This window comes from Marmota monax, unplaced genomic scaffold, assembly GCF_021218885.2.
Source record: "Marmota monax isolate L192 unplaced genomic scaffold, Marmota_monax_Labrador192_F-V1.1 WCK01_AAM20220418_F8-fsc00027, whole genome shotgun sequence".
Taxonomy (NCBI): domain Eukaryota; kingdom Metazoa; phylum Chordata; class Mammalia; order Rodentia; family Sciuridae; genus Marmota; species Marmota monax.
In genome coordinates this window covers 7,432,900-7,440,332 of record NW_026694617.1, presented here as the reverse complement: position 1 = coordinate 7,440,332, position 7,433 = coordinate 7,432,900, and positions in this window count along the sequence as shown.

Here is a 7,433-nt window from a genome sequence, read left to right as displayed (position 1 = left end):
TCGTTTATCAGAAATAGGGACTTTGAATATCCAATTGTACATTTAGGATCTGATACCAAATATGTGATAGAGGATTAAATAGATGAATAATAAATTAATAGCATAAGGAAAAAAAAGATGTGTACTTCATTTATCTCATGTGTCTTTAGTAAATGAGTAGAAACATAGGATTCCTATGGCTACCAAATAAATATATAGTATCCTCAGTTAATTCTGAAATTCAGATAAACAAGAAATAATTGGCAACATGACCATGTCCCAAATATAACATTGTATTTTTATATTTTACCTTGCAATCTTAAAAGTTCAAAGAAAAATTTCATGTCAACATTAAAAAGGTTCCAATAACAGTCAAGCATAATGCAAAAAACTTAGAGGAAGTACACTGCCTGGCCTAATTGTTTTAGCATAAGATAGATGTCAGAGACAAATTCTTGTATTTGTTCAATACTTTCCCATATTTCTCCTATTAAGCAGGACATTTTGATAAATTTTTCATACAGGTATACATAGGCATTCGGAGTATATTATCTTCCATATCCAAATTCTACATTTCACATTCAAGCAGTCACTTTTACTATAAAATTCTGTTGAACTTGCACTTGATAGCTTCCCTTCAAATACTGACTTAAATACAATGTATCATAAATATATTTAAAATAGTTTTAGGTTTGAATTGACCTAACTATTTTTTAAATTTTAGTTTTACTTCTGCTCTAAGTAAGGGTATTGTCCTAAGATGTCATTCTAACTCTGTGCAATAGCTATAAAACATAAGTTCTGTTATCTGACTCACCAGGTAATCTGTGGATTGATGGACTTATTACAGTCAAGATGTGCACTAACTTGTCAAATGCAAAGTTATCAACCTACTTAGTATTCACATTTTGATTACAAATTCCCTTTCTTGCCTTTTGATTTTTAATCAACTCTGATTTCCAAAGACACTAACATAAAGAATTTAAACCAAAAGAAAAGAAGTCTATGCACATACCTCTTCCTAAATTTTCCCTGTCACTAACTTTCCAATCATGTTCCTTCCTAGTCCCATTCAGCCAACTCATTAGCTATATAGCCCATGAATCAGTATATAATTGCATAGATGGCCATTTCTCCTTCTAAGCAAATTGTACAACTGGGTTCAATGTCTAAAGTTATACCCACTCAGATTTTTCTCCACCATTCTTTTTCAGGGATGCTCCAGAAAGAAGTTGTAGTGCTACACTTTCAGGTGGTGCCAACATCATGCAGAACCATCTATCTAGGCCGTAGTTGTCTTTCTCTGCCAATGGATTGTATGACACTCATATGACCTGAAGAGAGAAGACAGTATTTCAGGAATAGGAACCATGGGAATCTGAGCCACTTATTCAGTTAACTTACTTGTGCCCTCAGAATCTGCTTGGGCCCATTCACATACACCACTTATATATGAGAATGGAGTGCTGCTGTGAACTCTCAGATTTAAGGCTTGGTGTGTCTGATAAGACCCAGTTCATGACAGAAAGCTCAGGTTGCATGAAAACTTGGATGCCCATGGTCAAGCTTTAAGTTTATGCTAAGTCCCAGAACTAGAAAGGGCTGTCTCTCAAAAGGAGAGTAGTTATCTGCAGGGCCTTGCTCCAAAATCCTAAAGGCCTATGCCTCTCTTAACCTATAGAGGCCTGACAAAGGTTCCAAACAGTATTCCTATCTGCCTTCTATAACTCAGGTATCATTGCATCTGGTAAACCATAAGGACCAATTTCCAGAGCAGTTCACGCAGGGACTCACACAGGGACAGTAGTCTGTCCCTGTTGAATAGTCATCACTTGTCCTAGGCCTCATTCACAACTAGCAGATTTTGTAGATTACTCAATAAATGGGCCAGAGTAATACATTCAAATAAGGAGTATGTCACACCCAGTATACAAATAGACACACTTGGCTGTGTCGTCCCTCCTTTTCTTGATTGTAGGAGGGACCAGATGCAAAAATTTATCCTTAACTTAGAAGAGACATCTCAACATGCTCCATACCACTGGAACTCTAGAAATTCCACTGAGTTAGAAGGTCTCTGAATTTTAGTCATATTTTTTTCACATTCAATGATATGCAGATATCTTACCAACTGTTGAGAGCATATTCTCAGTGTAATATCCTATGAGGGGGAAAATTAATCAAGGTCCCTGTGAACTCAACTGTGACATAGGGCTGAAGAGGTCATATTATCCTGAGGTAAGAGAATGAAATTCTTGTTCTAGCCTTGCCAGCTGAAAACAAATGCTTCTGGTGGGTTTACGGATTAGGTATGGAGAAAAGGTATTCACCTATTCAATGGCTGCTTACTGAATCAGGAGATGTGTTAATTTGCTTATGTGATGAAACCACATCAAGTATTGTTGCTGCAATTGGAATCATCACTTGGTTAAACTCTCAATTATCCACTAATCATTCTTCAGGATTTTTCTTCCTTCTGCACAAGCCATATAGAAGTAGTAGTAGAAATCACCAATCCTGACTCATTCAAGTCCTTGATGGTGGCACTGATCTATGGAAGTTCAACAAGGAGAAACTTGGCTCCCACTATATGCCTTTCACTATTTTTATTTTTTTAAAAAAATTACAAGTATCAACACATATTACTTGTCCAAATTAATAGGTTTTACTGTGGCATATATTCACTTAGTTATGCAACCCCAGTTATAAATGTACAGGGGTTTCAGAATTGTTAACCCATAGCTCCATGGGAAAGAAGATCACCACCTAGAGTATAATGATTATGAATAGTCATTAGATTTACAATTTCCAGAGGTATGTACAGCAGCATCTTTCTTTCCCTATCTCATCCAATGAGGTTATGTTCTACATTGCAATATAGTTGAACTCTTTTTTTATAATATGCATCTCTTCTGCTCCTGGAGTTCTAAAATTTCCTAGTTTATTTTTTACTATTTTTAATAAAATTAAGCTTCATACTTTGTGATCTGAGATTGCAAAAGTTTACACAAATGGTGTAGTGCCATATATCTAGTATTATACAGAGTAGTTCCACCATTATAATAAATTCCTTGAACTTTACCCCTTCAATTCTACCTCCTTACACCAAACCTTTGAAACCACCAATCTACTTAATATCCCAATAGTTTTGCTGTTTACAAAATGACACATAAAAAGAATCATAAAGCATGTGATCCTATGTATTGGTGCTTTCTTTCATTTAGCAATATATATTTTTTAAGATGTATCCATTTTTATATGACTTGATAGTTTATCCTTTTCATTGCTAAAATAGCATTCCATTCTATAGATATACCAGTTTGTTTAATTATTCACTATTGAAGAACATCTTGACTAATTTCAACCTTTGGCAATTATGAATAAATACATACATACATTTTACATATTACTTAAACATAATTATGTGAGTCAGGGTACAGTCGGGAAACAAATAACATATCTGTAATTTGAACAATCAAACTTAGTATAAACAATTGTTAACTAATAAAAGGTAATTACTAAAAAGAGTAAAATATGACTTTAAGGCATGTAGGAAGCAGCTATTGCTCCTATTTTAAAGGAGAATAAAGAAAGAATCTGGGACATAGTAGACACTTACATAAAAAAATGTAGTTGTATGTGTAGAGGTCATGGCTGCTATAAGAAAATGCAGCTGTTTAGTTGAGAATAAACTTTCCCAGAATACAAGCCAACCTTAACTGTAAGGGAAACTATATTGAGTACTACTGGCCATCCTCAATGTCTGCTTCTTTCCACAATAAACACATCACACTAATATACAGACTGCCATGCATAAAACAGCTTATGAGATGAATAAAGGGAATTTTTTTCTTCCTACTCTTGCATTACAGATTACCTATATTACCATTGTCAGAACATAATGATATGTGAACTGTGAAAATAGAAATGCTTACAGAGTACATGTTATGATTTAGTTATGAAGTATCCCTCAAAAGCTCATGTGTGAAACAATGCAAGAAGATTCAGAGGAGAAATAATTAGCTTGTGAGAGCCTTAACACAATCAGTCATTTAATCCCCTGATAGGGATTAACTGAGTGGTAACTGAAGTTGTAGGGTATGGCTGGAGGAGGTGGGAATTGGAGGCGTAGCTTTGGGATATATATTTGTGAAGTCTCTCTTTTTGCTTTCTGATCACCATGTGAGCGGTTTCCTTCTGCGACACTGTGATGCCTTGTTGTTCCTGCCTCACTGGATCCCTGGGGAATGAAACCAGCTGCCTGCCTATGGACTAAGACCTCTGAAACCAGGAGTCCTCAAATAAACTTTTCCTACCTCAAGATTGTTCTGGTTAGATCCTTTAATCACAGCAGCAAAAACGTGACTGAAACAGTGTATCTTCAATATCATAAAGCAGACTAAAGAAAAAAATGGACTTGGAGTGGACAGGCAATAGATTAGTAACTAACCCAGTAATTCATTTGTCTTTTTGTATCATGGAGTCTGTATTCCTTTTTTTTACTTTGGAGTTGAGGATGCTTACACAATAATGTACAGAAAAATCTCATCCCATCAATTTGAAATCAATATATTTTTCTTCAAGTTTATTTTGGAATTTAAAATAAATTAAAGTTTCAAGAAATAGATTGCAAATAATACATGTATTCTTAAAAACTGGCAATACATTCTCAAGCTTTATGAACCCCAAGACCTGTGATTAAAATAACTTTAAATTTATTGCAGTTAAAGTAATTTAAAAATGTAAACCATCAAAAATACTGCTATTTTCCTCTTTGATATGCATTTATATGAGCAGACCATCCTCATCTTTCAACTCTTAATATTCAATAAGATTTTCAGTATAAGTTAGTTTTCTGGTGAATCTCTCTAAATAAATCATAAAGTATTTTAATCGATACTATTTTACTAAAAATATAGGGTTTTTATTTGATTATGGATTTTAGTTTTCAGCAAAGGTATATTTCAAGACAATAATGCTAAATGTACAAATTTCATTAGAAGTCAAATTAATTTTGACTAATTAAATTTAATTATTCACTAATTTTTTAAGTTTGACTAATTAAATTTAATTATTCACTAATTTTTTTTAAGAAAGCATTACTGAGTCAGGCACAGTGGCACATGCCTGCAATTCCAGCTATTCTGGAGGCTGAGACAGGAAGATCACAAGTTCAAGTCAAGCTTAGGAAACTCAGCAAGACCCTATCTTAAATGATGTATGGGGGCGGTGAAATTGGGGGTATAACTCAATGAATGGTAAAGCTCCGCTATGTTTTCTCCCCAGTACTGAGGAAAAACAAAAAGAAAACATTTTTGAAATGGAATTGTAGTACGGATCAGCCAGAAATAAGAAGGCCTAATGCAGACCTTCTGGAACATTCAATGTCTACCTATTTTTACAGAAGGTAGGTATAAACTATAATCTCTTACTAACAGTGATTTTTTAAAGAATGAGAAATTGAGTATTCCTCTTTCTGTTTTGTACTCTGCTCACCATACCTTATATCTCCTGAACCAGTTGGTATATCTGAATACATGAATACACTATGTACTCACTGGTTTCTAATAACCTTAGAAAAGAACTCAATGTCTGAAGGTTTTATAGATAATAGAATCTTACATTAGAATGGAGTCTACTACTTTAATCTCTGAGACATGATGTTTTGCAGTCTTACCAATTTGGGACTTTTATTGGATCACTATAAACATGGAAATTGATCATTTTGAAGAGCTACATTATTATATCTTATTGTTAAAATTTCTTTAAAAGCAATCCATAAAACAGTCATTTAAGAAATCATTAAAATTACAGTGTTAAATCAAATGCTACTCTTCTATAATTGAGCAATAACCTGAAATCTAAAATTCTAAATAATGACTGATTATATATTATAGTTTCACAAAGACATCTTTTTTTTTTTAACTAAGGAAAAGAACAAATGGAAAGGTAGCTTATGGCATATTTTGTATTTGTTATTAACAGTAAGTAACTCAGCATACCTTTAGTCAGGGTCCTTTTGGTGCTTGGCTTAGGGTAAGCTGAAAGCTAATGAGCTGGGCACCATGGTACACTTGTCATCTCATCAACTCAAGAGGCTAATATAGGAGAATCACAAGTATAAGGTCATCCTCACCAATTTAGGTAGAATCTCAGCAACTTAGTGAGATCTGTCTCCAAATTAAAAAAAAAAAATTAACAAAAGAACTAGGGATGAGGCTCAGTGGAAAAAAATCAATCCCTGCTACCTCTGTGTCTGTTATAATTACAGAAACTGAGGAGCCCCAGCACTGGCCTCAAACTTCCAAGGAAAGGCCATGTTTAGTTAAAGATCAACAGTATTTTAAGCCAGGTATGGTAGTGCGTGCCTATAATCCCAGGAGCTCAGAAGACTGAGCAGGAGGATTACAAATTCAAAGCTAGTCTCAGCAATTTTAATGAGCCTTTAAGCAACTTAGTGAGGCTCTGTCTCAAAATTTATAAATAAATAAATAAATAAATAAAGCTAGGCCTGTGGCTAAGTGGTTAAGCAACCTTGGGTTCAATCCCTGGTAACCTCAAAAAAAGTAAATTTATAAATTATGGCAATGTAATATTATAAAAGCTTAGGTAAATAAATAAATAAACAATAGCCACAAATGAATAAGAAAGATAAGGAGAACCTTGTCTGCTTGGATTTTATAGCCCAGTGATAATGAGATAGGACAAAGAACAGATAGCATAAATAATGAATGATTGGGTCAGTGAGATGGGGGCTAATTCAAAAGGAAACAAAATGCTAATACCTCCAGAACACTTCCCCCTCCTCCCAGTCTGTTGCCAAGGTTACCTGAGTCTCCAGAGCACTGTTGGTCCCCGCATAAAGTTATTAATGAGTACTCCCTGGGTAGTTCCTTTCCTGCCTTTATAGGCAGGTATGGAAAATAGGGAGAGATACTTCTTGGGCATCTCCTTTCTGGCCCTTTGATCATGTAGACAAGATAAGAGGATAAGGGGGCATGAGAAGAAAGGAAACCTAATCTCTTAAGGGACAAGACAACCCCATTCCCTAAGGCACAAGCTATGAACCCCTTCTTTTCTAAAGGAGTCTCTCTTTCTCTGTTCTATCCCTTAAATAAAAGTTATTTCCTTGCCTTATTGTTTCTCAAATATTTAATATTCAACACCAGGAGTAGCAAGGACCTGATCCTGATTTTCAAGACCTGTTTCAATAATATCAGATAAAAACCCATTATACTACACTAGTATAGGGGTAAAAAAAGTCACTTTGTTCAAATGAAAACATAGTCAAGAACAAATAAGAGGTAAAGTATAAACTGTTTAACAGAATAAACCTTAGATCTGTAAATTTCATATAATTATCAAAATTTCTATTTTTTAAGAGTCAAATCAATGTCTCATTCATGCTAGGTATATACCCATCTATAACAGCATTCACTGATTCACTCATTAAT